Source organism: Fukomys damarensis, unplaced genomic scaffold, assembly GCF_012274545.1.
Source record: "Fukomys damarensis isolate Sample0158 unplaced genomic scaffold, DMR_v1.0_HiC HiC_scaffold_24, whole genome shotgun sequence".
NCBI lineage: Eukaryota > Metazoa > Chordata > Mammalia > Rodentia > Bathyergidae > Fukomys > Fukomys damarensis.
Genome location: NW_022900936.1, coordinates 17,155,084 through 17,170,648, shown reverse-complemented (window position 1 = coordinate 17,170,648; position 15,565 = coordinate 17,155,084). Strand labels below are relative to the sequence as shown.

Sequence of the window (15,565 nt, the reverse complement as noted above, 5' to 3'; positions counted from 1 at the left end):
CTGCACTTAACAAACTTTTTTCTTGGTGTTAGGGATTAACCCAGAGACTTCACCTTAAGCTACCTCCCCAGTCCTTTTTGTGTATTTTTAATTTTGAGATAAGATCTTACGAAGTTGTCCAGGCTGGCCTCAAATTTGCAAATCTCCTGCCTAACCATTTTGAAGCATATCTAAAACAATCTTTTATGTATTAAAACAGATTTTTTTCTCTATTTCCTGTTTCTTTATTTTTTTTCCACTTAATCAAAAATGTTCATAGTTCCCAGTTACTAAACCATCAGAAGTTATTTTCTGTTGGTCACATTTCATTAAAAACTTGAAATACTTAGGCTAATATGCCACCTTGAAACCAATTGTGATATTCAATTTTATTTGTCAACTCAGCTAGGCTATAGTGTCAGTTGTTTGGTCAAATAGCAATCTAGATGATGCTGAAAAAATATTTTTAGAGGTGATGAACACCCATATCAGTGATATTTGAGTAAAGTACCTTCCTCATTATAAGTGGACTTCATTCAATCATTTCAGATCCCTGAGACCTAAAACTGAGTTTTCCGAAAGACGAAGTAATCTGACCTCAAGACTATTACAAAGAAACCTCTTATAATTTCCAGAAAATGTCATAACAAAACACTAAACACTGGGTGGCTTAACAGAAATTTATTTATTCACAGTTCCTTGAGCCAGAAGTCCAAGATCAAGGTGCTGGCAGGGTTGGTTTCTCCTGAGGCTTCAATTCTTGGTTCACAGGTAGCCAGGTTCCCATTGTGTGCTTACATCGCCTTTTCTCTTTAAGAGCATCCCTGGTGTCTCCTGCTCAGCCTATCATTGTTTTGGCCTCATTTAATCTTAATTTAAAGCCCCTATGTATACACATTAAAGGTTACTACTTTAACATATTAAGTTGTGAGGACATACTTCTGTCCATGGCACTACCTTAGTTACCTGCTGGTTTGCCCTGCAGATTCTGTATTGAAAGCTACAATATCAGCTAATGTCTGCATGCCTGCTGCCCTGCTTGATATATTTCAAAATTGCCAGCCTGATTAATTACATGAGCCAATTTCTTAAAATAAATATCTTTCTCTTCTCTCTTGCTCTCTCTCTCTCTCTCTCTCTCTCTCTCTCTAGCTCTCTTCAGACCCTGGTAGTAGTTCCTCTTCTCTGGAGAATCCTGAATAATACACCAATGTATCCAAAACTGTACAATTTCTATGTGTAATAATATTAAAGTTATTGATGAGATATTTTACACTTTTTTATACTCTCTTTGAAATATGGTTTGCAGTTTGTACTTGGACCACTTCTTAGTTAAGACTGGCCACCTTTGGAGCTCTGTGCAATGCTACTGAGAGTTACTTGTGAATAGAAGCCATTATAATGGTCAGCATAGGTCAAGGGCATAGCAGCAAGGTGAAGTGGAAAGGAAAATGTGTGGTGCTATAAAGACCAGGGTTTAAACCCTGTGCTCTCACTGAGAATTGGTAAAAGTTACAACTTCTACACTTCTAACTGGATAACCTCCCTGAGCCTCAGTTTCCTCAGAAATACAAGAGGGCTAATCGTAACTTCCTTGGAGAGTTGCTGTAGAGATTCACAGGAGACCACAAACAAAGTGCCAGGCAAAATGTAGATACTCAATAAATATCAGAAAGTTTGCCTTCCCCTAATTTTTCATATCTATTTTCCTGTCTTCCTGTTAGGAAAAGATCTGTTGGTTTCATCTGTTGTTCGCCAGCCTGGTAAATTGGTAGGTGCTCAATAAATGTCCATGGAATTAATGAATGGCCTCACCTCACTACAGTGGAGTGCATCCACTTGTTAACATATCTTCCTTAATAAATAAAACTTTAAAATCCCTTGGAAAGGCTTGCAAGCTGTGGAGCTATTGGATGGTCCAGTGGCAAGATAGGTCAAGGTTTGAGTTTGGGGTTTGGGAGAAGAGCTTGTTGTTAAGCTAATGGAAATGTGGCAGCATTCCAGGTAGAATAACTAGGAAATCAGCACCACAGACAGTTCTGCATAAGACTGCACCAGAATTTTAAATCCCTTTCCACTAATGAGAATGAATTTGACAGGTGTGAATGAGATGGGATACATCCTCATTAAAGAAAAAAAAAATAGAAACTTATTCATCCTAAACATCTAGTTCAGATGCAAGTATTTTCCCCTACCAGTGAATACATTAAAGATCTAATTCATACAGAAAAGGAAAATTTTCCAGTAATATGACATATCATGATGACACCTGATGTATGTCAGGGTTCTCCAGTGACACTGAACCAGTACGATATATGATATATATGCGTCAATAGATGATGAATAGGTACACACATACGTTGGTACATACATACATACACACATACATAGATTTATTATATGGAAGCGGATTATTCTATTACCAAGACTGTCAAATCCAAATTACCTGACCACCATCAGTAAACTGGAGACTCATAAAAGCTACTGAAATAGTTGTTTTGGCTAGAATCTTAAAGCAAGGGGAAATAGATACACCCATTTCAAAGGCACTCATGCAAGAGGAATTCCCTCTTATTCACAGGAAGTCAGCTTTTCTGTGCTGTTAAGGCCTTCAACTGATTAGATGAGGCCCACCTACACAGGGACATCAATCTGCTTTACTCAGTATCTAATTAAAATGCTAATTGCATCCACACTCTTGTGCATTCACACACGCACATGCATACGCATACACTTATATAGAATAATTTTGGCCAAATAGGGCACACCATGGCCTGGTCATGTTGACACCTACAGTTGATCATCCCACTTGAGAAGGAACAATATGCCATCACAAAAGAGGTTTCATTAGGGTTATGTCAGGAAAGCATTGTCTCCAAGGAGTGGCCCTCTTTTTCCTCCTTACTCTGTTTCTTCTCAAGCACATGAGTCTCTTTCCCTTGTTCTCATACAAGCTGCTATAGGGAACACTGCGATAGGCACTAACATTTGTGTGCCCCACTCTGTGCCACTCATTTTGCCCATGTGACCATTAATTGTGATCATCAACTTGACTGGATTCACAGGAGCCCAGTGGATCAGGAAACTCACTGCTGAGTGTCTGTGGAGCGTTTCCAGAGATGATTGGCAGGCCTGCCAGCAAACTCAGGGTGGAGACTCACCATGACCTTGGGCATCCACTGCAACCAGCGTGCACCCAGATGGCAAGAAGGGGAAGAGTAGGAAGAGCTCATCCTGCAGTGTGAATAACTCCAATCAGATCGGGTGAGTTTGTCTTTCACTACTGCCATCCCCGGAGGACTTCAGACCAGTTTCATCAGCTTTTCCATGCAAATTTGTTCCAGTGACCCTCCAGGGGGCCTTCGGGAGACCTCCAGGCCTGCATTCGCAGAATGGCGCTACATCCTTGATCTCTCTTGTGCTACAGCTTCCAGATTTGGGAACAAGCAGCTACTGGATCCTCTGTCTCTCCAACCAGCACACAGAGGGCCATTTATGAATGAGGCTGCTTCTAATCCGGCAAATATGTTTTATAAATCACTTTGCATAATCATATTTGCATAATTCATTTTAATTAATAATTACAGTAGCTAGTAATTACTAGTAATCAGTTATAATTCTATTGATTCTGTTCCACTAGAGAGTTCTAACCCATACAACTGGGTACACATTGCACTGTTTCCCCACAAAAGGGGAGGCCAGAAGGATCCATCCAAATGGTGACAACGTTAAGGAAATCACTGTAGTACAAAACTTCAACCTCTTACTCAGGTTTGTCAACTCAGAAATAATCATATCAGTGTGCCATAGAAGTCACACTTGGGGATTGTGATTTACACAAATTAGATTTAAGAGATTTGTATGCAAACCAGGGGGAAAAAAACTCATCAATTACATAATAAGAGACGCGTGCCATGCCATTTTGAGGTCAGTGCATCCTTCCTTATAAAATTGCATCAGAAGTCAAGTGATAATCAAAATATCCCGTACTGAATACAGATTCCCAGCAAGGGGACACTGACTGCAACAAGCTGTCCATTGGCTTCACCCACACAGCACTCATGCTGCATCTCAGCAAGCAGCACCAGAAAGGATGGACTTTGGTACCAGTGTCTCTCAAATTACCAATTGGAAGCATACCCCAGGAATTCTTTGTTTTTTCTTTCCTATGCCAGCTGGTCAACTCTTTTCTATGTTTAACACATTTTTTAAAAATTATCAAGTTATAAATGAGTTTTATTCATTTATAAAATTTTGCCTCATTAAGATGACTTTTATATTGCTTGCATGTTCTTCTTTTCAAAAAGAAACTCAATGATTATCTTTCTTTCCCTTAATAACCGTGGAATCGTTTTTATTTGGTTTTTTGTTTTTTTGTGTGTGGTTTTTTTTGTTTTGTTTTGTTTTGTTTTTGAGACAGGGTCTCACTATGTAGTTGAGACTGATCTGGAACTCACTATGTATCCCCAGCTGGTCTCAAACTCACAGCGATCCTCCTGCCTCAGCCTCCCAAGTGCTGGGATTACAGGTGTCCATGGAGTCTTCATATGTTTTAATATATATAATTTCATCGAGACTACATCAGCAGCCATATTTAAAATGCAAATATTCATATCAAGATGGTAAAATTTCCAAAATTTAATTGCATTTTCAAAAGTTGTAAATTGAAAACTGAAGATTTTTATAATGGAACATCTGGAGAATGATTTGAAATTATCTCGGAAATTATTAGGTTTAAATATTTTATTCTATTGCTAATGAATTCTGAATGCGATCACGAGTGTTATCCTCAGTAACAATAAGGATCATTTTAATGAACTCTTCAGTCAACTGGGAAATGCAAAGAGATGAAGTGTGTGGCTCAGCCTGTGCACTTTGCAGACTATTGCACTGTGGGGCAAGAAAATTAATCTTGGCTTCCTCATCCATTGTATCTCTGTCGTGTAACCCTCACTGATGAGTTTGGTTCCCATGTGAAGCCCCCAAGAGTAACTATGACTTTTCTTAATCCATGTTTTTCCCATTCTTCCCCTTTCTACCCTTTTCCCTTATTTATAAGAGCTCTGTTTCCATTTTATCTTCCTTATCTTGTGTACTTTTTTCTTTTCCCTTCCTTGCTTGTGCCCCTTCCCATTTCAACATTTTCTTCCTATTTCACAAGATCTGCTGCAGTCAGGGTTTTCAAGGGAATAGATTTAATACACGACATATAATTTACAGGATTATTTTATGTTTCACCCAAAAAAGTCAAATGCAGAGGATTGCAAGAGATCTGCCCACAAACTAGAGGCCCAAAGAATCTAGCTGAGGGCCTAGGATTTAGTGCAATGTCCCACACAAGTCCAGCTGAAGGCCTAGAGTCCAAGGCGATGTCTGCTATGAGTCCAGCCGATGGCCTGGAGCCCATGGCAATAACTCAGGCTTGTCCGTATCAAGAATCTGCACCAGGTGTAGAGGAAGTAGGAGGTGTAGAGGAAAGAAAAGGGAAAAGAAAAAATAAGAGAAAAGGAAAAAATGAAAACAAAGTCTTTGTAAATGGGGAAGGGTGGAGGGGATAAAGTGAGGATGGGGGAATGGGGAAAAAATTAAAAGCAAGATATGTCATGTAAAGGTACAAGACCCCACTGATTAATGTAACTATATTATATACCTATAACAATAATAATCTGCACAAGGAAGGCCCAAAGGACAGCAGTGGAAGCTGGAAAGCCTGTGCCAGCAGGGTGAAGATCTATGACACCAGGCTGAGGGGTCTGCACTGGAGCCAGGGAGCACACTGAAGGTGAAGACCAGATCTCCCCGACGAGAACAGCAGCCATTCCCAGGGACAAGGACCACAGTTCTTCCAACAATGAGAACAGCAGAGCTCATGACAGGAAAACCAGCCACAGCAAGCCTTTTCAGAAAAATCAACAGCATATGATCTTCCTCTCCAGTTTTCTTTTTGGGTCATTGGCAACAATCCTCAGGTAGGCTTCCACACCCAGAATCACACTGACTCAGTTTGACTGGGCATTCCAAGCTGACCATGAGTTAATCCACCACAATATGTATTATACATTTTGGTCCTTATTTAGACTTTCAGTTTCTCATACCAGAGGAACAATGTGATATTTACACATGTGTGTCCTACTTATTTCACTTAAGAGTATGGTCTCTAGATGCATCTCTTTAGCTACAAATGCCTCAAATTTATTTTTCTTTATGGCTGAGTACTTTATTCATTGAATGATGGGCATTTGGATTGTTTCCCAGATTTAGTCATTACAAATAATGTTTCTGTGAATATGGATGTGCATATATCACTGTGGTATGGTGCTTTTCATTCTTTTGGGATGGTGCTGAAAAAGAGGATAGCTCACATGGAACCTCCAATTCTAATTTTTTGAGGCACCTCCACACTGCTGTCCACAGTGGTTGTACCAGTCTGCCCTCCCACCAACAATGGAGAAGGGTTCCTTTTTCCCCACAATCTCACCAGAATTTGTTGTTGGTTGATTTCTTGATAACAGCCATTCTTTCTGGAGTGAGATGAAATCTCAGCACTGTTGAATTTGCATCTCTCGAATGACCAGTGATATTGAATATTTTTTCATATATTTATTTGCCATTTCAACTTCTTCACCTAAGAAGAGTGTATTTATCTCAGATGCTCATTTTTGTTTTGGGGGGGTTTTATTGTTTTGTTTTTTTGTTTTTGTTTTTGTTTTTTTGTTTTTGTACCAGGGATTGAACTCGGGTCCTTGCACTTCCAAGGCAGGCCACCGAACTGCTGAGCTACATCGCTGGCCCAAAGATGCCCATTTTTAGATTGAGCCTTTAAATTTGGGTGTGTGATTTTCTTCAGTTCTTTATATATTCTAGATATTAGTCTTTTGTCTGAGGAACAGCTAGCAAAAAATTTTCCCACTCTGTTGGTTGCCAAGAAATGATAAATATTTGAGATGAGGCATATGCCAGTTACCCTGAAATGATAAATATTTGAGATGATGCATATGCCAGTTACCCGGAACTTTATGTTTTTTATGTATGTACTGAAATATCATATCACAATATATCTCATAAATTATATAATTTTATGTATCAATCAAATGAATTCAGTTTTTAAAATTTCTCTCACTGCAAGAGAAGGAAATATCCTCTCTTAAATAAGAATGTCCTTTAATGGTTTAACCTAAAGGAGTTAGTAAATATCAAAACATAAGCTGAGAAGCAGGGTGGGTAGCAAAAGATTTGATCTAGGAAGAGGAAACTTAAGGTGATGAATTAATTCATTTCTAGGAAAAGACACAGTGACCCATCAGACATAATTTTTTGGTGGGAACTGCCATTTGGTGGCAAGCAGCCTAAGAAGATAAATGCATGATTAATGGAAAAAGTGTTTAAATTAACAATTTTTAAACCCAGGGACGGTGTCCACCTGTAATCCCAGCACTTGAGAACTTGAGGCAAGACTGCCCCAAGTTCATGTTCCAGACCAGCCTGAACTATATATAGTAGCTCTGTCTCCAAAAAAACTTAATGGTTTTTTTAAATCATGTTAATCATTATAAAGAGATTACAATCGCTGACAAAAATTTTTCTCCTACAAGTCAAATTAAATAAAGATTTGAAAATGATTGAGGCATCTAACCTTCGACCTTCTACCTCCTGATAGAAACTCATAAGGGAAAGTCATAAGATTCCTGATACTTCATGATTACTAGAATACTGCGACTTCAGAAGAAATTCTTTTCTTGAGGATTTCCACAGAAAACCATCAGAACACGTTTATAGGGTACTGTATTCACTTACTCAACAAATATTTGTTGCGTGTTGCTATGTGCCAGGAAGTAAAGTAAAACAAGCCCAGCACTAAGCAAGCATCGCCCTTCCCTAAGGTCATTTTCAGTAAAACAGAACTTCACACCTGAAACCTACGGAGATATTTTCACCTCTCCTCTCCCTCTCCTTTCCCTTCTCCCTCTCCCTCTTCCTTTTCCTTTTCCCTATCTGTCATCAGATTGCTACTACCTTTGTATATCCAGGCATCCTGGTACATGCTTATAATCCCAGTACTCTGGGATGGTGAGGCAGAAGGATTACAAGAAAAAACTGAACCTGATCAGTTTTAGTGACAGTGAGACCCCGTCTTAACATTTAAAAAAATTTTTTTTAAGGTTGAGATGTAGCTCAGTACAAAAGCACTGGGCTCAATCCCCACTACTATATATTTTTTTTCAGCTTTAATTGAGTTTCTTGGTACATTTTAGGGATACAGCACAGTTACATTCATTGTTGGGATCCTGTACTGTTTTTTAAAATGCTAGTAAAGTGCAGTGATTAAGAGAACACATTCTCGAGTTAGAATGCTGGAATTCATAACCCAGCTTCACTAAGAAGATGTTTTAGAAGAGTCACAAATAATTAATAAAGAAGTAAGTGCCAGAAGAAATCATAACCAGTGCCCCTATGTGAAGCAGAACTCCGATAATAATCACTGTTAAGTTCTACGGTAACTCTTTAAAAGTGTTCTGATTAGCTACTGTACAACTACATTGTTTTACCTTAGGAAATGGTTCTTGCAACATACTTAAATAATACTCCTTAAATATTTTTTTAAAAGCGTCCCATTCGATTTTACTTTTTCCTCTCCCTTGTGAACTGGTCACGAATGAAACAGTTTCATTTTCACTTTTTTCAAAATGATAGTATTAAAAAACAGAAGTGAAAGTATGAATCATAATATAATCGGGAGTTCATAGCAAGATAGCCATTTATAACTCAGAAAACCAGAGGGTATTTCCAAACTGATGTCATTCATAGAAAGAATGCCGTGGGGTGGTGGAAGATTAAGAAAAATCACCTAGCCCAGTTGGGGGATTTAGAATACATATGGGATATTCCCTGCAATTATTTTTATTTTTAAAAAATTTTTGCAAAAATCAACATATGCTTCAAGTATTCATGTGTACAGTCATCTTAGAAATTACAAACCCAATTCTTTTTATTTCTGATAACTGAGACAATGTACAGTGAGATTCTACTTTAGAGAACATAACAACATAATGTAACTAAAGCTTTCTTTTATTTCTTTGAGTTGCATAAGTACCAAAATTACTATGAAATCTCTGAAGTTGTTTTACTTATAAGGAAGACATTGTATAGAAAAAATATATAATCTGTGCTCCAGTTATTACAATTGTTCGTTTTCACTTTATCCTTTTTGGAAGGAAGAAATAAAAAAAAATTTCTATCCAAACAAATAAAGTAGGACCTTCCCTTCTCTCCACTAAATTTTACTGCACTTGTTTTTTAAGAATTGAAAAAAGTTATGATACATGCTAAATAAATTAATGAAAATGACATACCCCAGATAATATTTTTCTTTGGGTTGTCTGCACTTGCTAGGCAAATGTTTTAGCTACTAATTCTGCCATGATTTCTATGTTTGCTACTTGGTTGGTTGCTATGATCCAGATCCTGACATCTAGATGGGAGGCCAGGCTGCCTCTAGCTCCCTTCAGTCAGTGAAAGTCCCTGTTCCTCTCTCAGTCAATGTCCCTGGTAGTTAAGAATCCACAGAAGCCACTTCAGTCACTGATCCTGGTGACAGCCCTGTCTTCCCCCTTTCTTCTAAGGCTCATGACTGAGTCCCGAGTCCCAGGGTCCTGTCGTGATGCCTAATATGAGCTACCTTGTCCTCCTGGATCTTTCAGTGAAGACACAGGTAAATCTGCCAACAGGATGGTCTGAGCCCATAGGATTTAAGCACAAAATTTAAAATGTATCCGAAAACTAAATTCTTCCTCATTCCATAGGGCAAGTGGAAGTCTACATCTTTGAGTATATAAAGACAGAAAGCAGTCCCTAAAGTTTTTAGAAAAAAATGCAGAAGACTTCCTTAAAATAGTAAAGGAAAGGTTTCTTATGCTATAAAAGGTTTATTGGTTTCATCAAATGTACTCACTGGTGGGTGAGGTTGATGAAGGGGGAAGTTAAATAGATATGGGAGTTGGAGAAATTTCTATATTTTCTGCTCTATTTTACTAAGAACCTAAAAATTTCTCTAACAATAGTCCATTAAGAAAAATAAACTTGAAAAGCAAACCATTAAGTTCAAGCTAAAAGATGAATCAATATGTGACATTAACATTTAAATTTCCATACAAGTAGAACTATAAAAAAGTTAAAAGGCAAGCTAGAGAAAGAGTGTATATTTACAAGACCATGCAAGAAATAATTAGAATCTAGAATTATATACAAATATCCCCTAATCAAAAAAAAAAAAAGAAAAAAGCTCAGTAAATAAATGGATTTAAAACTTGAGATCACAGAAAAGAAGCTCTGTACGACCCACAAAGTTATACAGAAGGAAAAAAAATGCAACTTGCTAGAAATAGAAACATGCAAACTAAAACAAGACACCCTTTCAAGTCCTCCAGACAGGAAAATTGTCAAAAGTCTCACAACACTAAGTCATAGTAAGGGGGAAATAGGAACTTTCAAATTCTTAATGTTAATTATGGATGATTAATGAACATTGAAGTTTTAGTATAGGAATCACAGCATAAATTCAAGAAAAAAGCTATAAAGAGGGTGAGAGAAAAATAAAAGCTGTAATTTGGAAAGAATTTTGGCAATATCTAGCTAAGTTTGAAAATTAGGACCCAGCAAGTCAATTTCTGAAGTAAGAATTCCAGAAAACTCTTTCATAGGGACCTAGGATGGCCATTGCAATGCCTCTTTTTTTCTTTTAATTCCAAAATCTCTGTTACTGGGAGAATGAGTCCACTTAGTGTCTGTCATCTGTCTCTCGATACCAAGCATCTATTTCCTCTTTGGGATCTCACCGCCCGCTTCACTCTGTATTTGTAATATAAGACAGACACTGTGTTTATCTACTCGGTCCATTCACTCCCCCTTCTCCTCCTCCCCATGTCCCCCATCCCAATGGGAATATCTTTCTAGCTTAGGAAATTCACTTCGCATTATATACCTGGCTCAGACCCGTGGTCTAGACCACATGTCCTCCTTCATTTTGCATTTCTGACAACTTCGCCTGACTTCACCATTAGATCTAGGTTACTGGAAATTAATAGCCAGAAACTCTGTCTGCCTCACACTTTCCAGGGCCAACAACCTGCTTAAATGGGGGAAACAGAGAGAGCAAGAGGGTTGAAATGATATAGGAGTTTAGATTAATAACTTCTAATGCTACCCTACCATAAATCACTGGACAGTGACAGCCTTACATGTAAAATTGATCCCCAGCTTTGTGGGTAGTTGAAGGAAGGAAACCCGGACATCTGATAAATTTCCTGGTTCACCTGTAAGTTCTACTCATGTTTAAAGTAGCTGCATCCTCATCCTTCAACAACTCTCCTGATCCTCTCCACCCTATGAGCTTGAGCTTCTTATGCACAAGCGCAGAACTTCCTCTGAGATGGGTCATCACTGCAAGGCTGGAATACCAACACCCCAAACAACTCTAACACAGCTGTACAAGAAAGACAAGCGAACAGTAACTTTGGCTAACTTGAGCGCTCTAGTAGTCTACTCTTCCTTCTTAGACAACATCTTCTTCCAACTCTCTGGGCTTAATCAAATTTCCAATGATGAATGTCATTACATTTTATACCTTACATTTTATACGCTCCCGTTTAGAGGACATGATGTGTCTGGTTGCTCTTTTGGTGTCTAGCCGTGCTGTCATATGGAATCTTCCAACAGTATTCCTGCCTGTACTTTTCCCTCTGTGCCTTCCCTTCTTTCATATCACAAATGAATAAGGGAAAATGGTAAAACCCTCATATAGGTAGCAAATGTGAAATACTGGGTGTTTGATACTATTTTCTTTAGTTAGACACATAACCTGCTTTTAGGGCTCTTTAGCACATTGATATTATTCACTTTTCTCTGAATTTGCTGTTCTATTTTCATCTCCTTTTATATTGTGCATATTTCTCTCATTCAGGATGTTTATTTATCCATATATATATTGGAGAATTGATGCACTACTTGGAATAACTGCATCATTTTCTATTCTATGTCTGTGTACATGCGTGCATGAGCTATCATTTGCTCAGTTCTTCCTGATGGATGTTCAAATTGCTTGTAGTTTATTGGCATTGCAAACAACCCTTTAAGTAGCATTGTGTCTATAGACATCGTTTAATAAATATGATTTTTAAACACGTTAGAATTAAAAACCTGGAGTTTCTGTATAATAGTAGTTTAATCCAAATAAGTACTACCAGATTTATTTGCCAAATCATACTGAAGAATTAACACTCTTACCACAAAAGTATGAAAATGTTCAAATTCCTGACCATTTGCCGGCGGTGGTTGTTATTGCTGGCTTAAAGTACCTGCCGATCAGAAAAGTGAAAAATATCTCATTGTTGTTTCAGTTCAGAACAGGGTAGGGACAATGATATAAATTCCAAACAACAAGAAGAATGCCTGAGAGCCTGAAATATTTGGTTGCACACACTGATATTCCTTTCTCCACCAGACCCCACTTCGACCTACATTTCTCCATACAGAAGTCTGAGAAAGTGGGGAGTAATGAATGCTTCCTTAGAAGTGTTTTCATCAGTGCAATAGGAGTATGCCAACTGTTATTAGAAGGAAAGGTCATCAATGCATGAATATAAAAAGGAAAAGGTGTGTACACTGGTGAAAATAAGTCAAAAGGCACACACACAGCAACAGTTTTAAATTGTAACAGTCACGATACTACTGCAGAAGCCAGTAAGACAGAGCCAGGCTCAGTTTTTATGTATACTAGGTGTCCCCTGAATTTTTACATTCTAATTTGGGCAATTAACCAAATATATCCTTAAAAAAGGTCTGACCAAGGCACTGATATTATAGGGTGTTTCAAAAGGTATATTATCTATGATGCAACTTTTTGCTCCATGTGACATTAAGGACCAGTGATCAAGCATACGGACATTCCTAATTTCATTGTACACCAAAACAGAAAGTTGGTGCAACTGTAAAACTTTAACCTTTTCTAAGCCATAAAGAATGAGAAATTAAAGACATTTATAGCTAAATGGATGCACATTGAGGTGATACTCTTAAGTGAAATAAATAGGATGCATATGTATAAATACCAAATAGTTCCTCTAATGTGAGAAACTGAAAGTGTAATTAAGGACTAAAATGTATAATAGACCATGTGAAATAGGAAGAAAAGGTGCAAAGAGGAAGGGGAAAGGTGAGGGGTAGGGGAAAAGAAAGATAGGAATGAGGCCAGGGATTTAGCTCAGCAGTTCCGCCACCTGCCTCGTAAGCACAAGGACCCACGTTCAATCCCAAGTACCAAAAGAAAAAGAAGAAGAAAGAAAGATGCAAATGGAATTAACATGAGAAAAAGAAAAAAATGGAAACAAAGCCTTTATAGATAGGGTGGAGGGGTTGAAGGAAGGGCAGGGAAATGGGAAAGAATAAGAATTGATAGATTATGTAAAGGTGCAAATTTCCAATGATGAATGTCATTACATTTTATACCTTACATGTATCAATAAAATTAACTAATATATATGTATATATACTTTAACCTTTTCATTCAAAGTCTGGGTGAAAATGTTTTTCACAAGAGCCAAGTGATTCTATTCCACTTAAAATCGTTACTGGGTTTTGTGCTCTATGTGAGGAGAAGTAAATCAACTCTTAGAGAAAATGAAACACCTTCTAAACATTCCAAGCCTCGCAAAATTCCAAGGGGGAAGAAAAAAGAAACACAGATGGACAAGAAGCACACAGTACTGTGGGTGATAGAAGCAAGGAAAACATTGTAGTTGATGGCGTCAGAAACTTGAAGTCCTAGAGCCCAAGCCAAGAGAATGCTCAAAATGAAACAGTCATCCCAAGTTCAATCCCCGGTACCAAAAAAAAAAAAAAAAAAAAAAAAAAAAACCTTCATCTTCCCCACAACACAGTAGATAATGTGAAAAATACTGTGAAGAGAACACAAGTCACAGTAGAAGATGAAGCCAAAAAAAAAAAAAAAAGACATAAGACATGGACATGAAAGTCGTCAGTCTGCGAAGCTATCAACACATGAAACTGGTAAGTGTTACAAGTTCCAAGGAAAATCATCTGACAGCAGCATCATTTCCAGATCAAAAACTGAATCATCCCACAGCAGAAAAGACAAAGATGCAAAATTTAATAACTCAGACAAACCCCTCCCTATAGCAGCTTTGATAGGAATCACCAAGATCATAATTTACCTGACCTCAAAGTTGACAAAAGAGCCAACTTCAAGAAAGAAATCAACTCCACATTCATCCTTCAGCCTTTGAGATTCAAGCAAGTGCAGGCGGCACAGCACCCTAGCTGTACATTCAGAAGACAGACTTTCCATTAAAGATTCGATTTGTGCATCGTAATGATCTTTTGTCTCCTGTACATGGAATTGATAAAAATGTAACTGCTTCTTACCTAAAGAATTTTGCAGGTAGTCAGGACTTTTTTTACAGTGAACATATTTGCAGAACAAATGATTACATTTATCGTGGAGAGTTGGTACACGAACACAACCCATCATAGTTATTTTTTCATCCCCTACCTCTCGCATCCCTCCCTGCTCCTTCCAATTCTTGGTCCCCTTCCCATTTACAAAAGCTCGATTTCTATTATTTTTCCTTCAATTTATCCCCTTCCCCTTTCCCTCCCTTTTTTCCCTCCCCTCTCTCCATCTCTTGTTCTGCCACCCATTTGAGAAAGATACAGATAGGACAACAATCCCAAGCCAAAACCTTCAGATGAATTTACTAGAGATTGTGTGCCCGAAATCAGAGTGGCTGCTTATAAAATAGTGTCTCCCAAATCCCTGGAAATATTGAAAGACTCATACTCAGAAACCATCGGGTATAAAGGCAGTAGAAAGATGCACTCTTTAGCGGGGAAAAAGCCTATTTAGGAGAATATGAAAGAAACTGCCATGCCAAAAGAAGACCGCATTACTTTTAAAAACCGAAAGGAAAAGGGCTAAAGGTGTGGGAAAACGAAATAAGGGAAAGTAAAAAAAACATGAGAAAATGAAAAAGTGGAAATAAAGTATTTGTAAATAGGGAAGGGAGGAGGGGGTGAAGGAAGGGCAAAGGGAAGGGGAAAAAATGAGAACCAAGACCTGTCATGTAAAGGTACAAGATCCCAATGACGAATGTAACTGTACTGTGCACCTAAAATGCACTAATAAATTCAATGAGGAAAAAAAAAAAAGAAAGCCATAGCAAGACTTTAAACCAAAGCCCAGAGATCACAGAGTGATGAGCTCACCCAATGGTGCCGTGAGTAATCCTCCGAAAACTCCTAGAATGACTGGAAACAATGGGAGAGCTCCTTTTGCACCAAATTGAAGAGACATAAACAATATTTTGGAGTCAAAACTAAAATCTCAAGTTTCAAATCCTCAGCTCAAATTGATTTCTTTGGACCTGAAAATGTAAAAGACAGTATGAGGTTTGCAGCTGCCCCTAGTCTTACCCCCACAAAGTTACTAAAGAGATGGAAAAGGACACACTGCTCCCTCCACAACAGATGCTCCCTAAAGTGGCTCATTCCCCTCATGGGCCCGTAGGGAAAATAC

General features: G+C 38.1%; 1 pseudogene; it reads left to right on the top strand.

Annotated features, from left to right (window-relative positions):
* Positions 1-13,992: 13,992 nt before the first annotated feature.
* On the top strand, positions 13,993-14,968 carry LOC117287482 (annotated as a pseudogene).
* Positions 14,969-15,565: the final 597 nt, after the last annotated feature.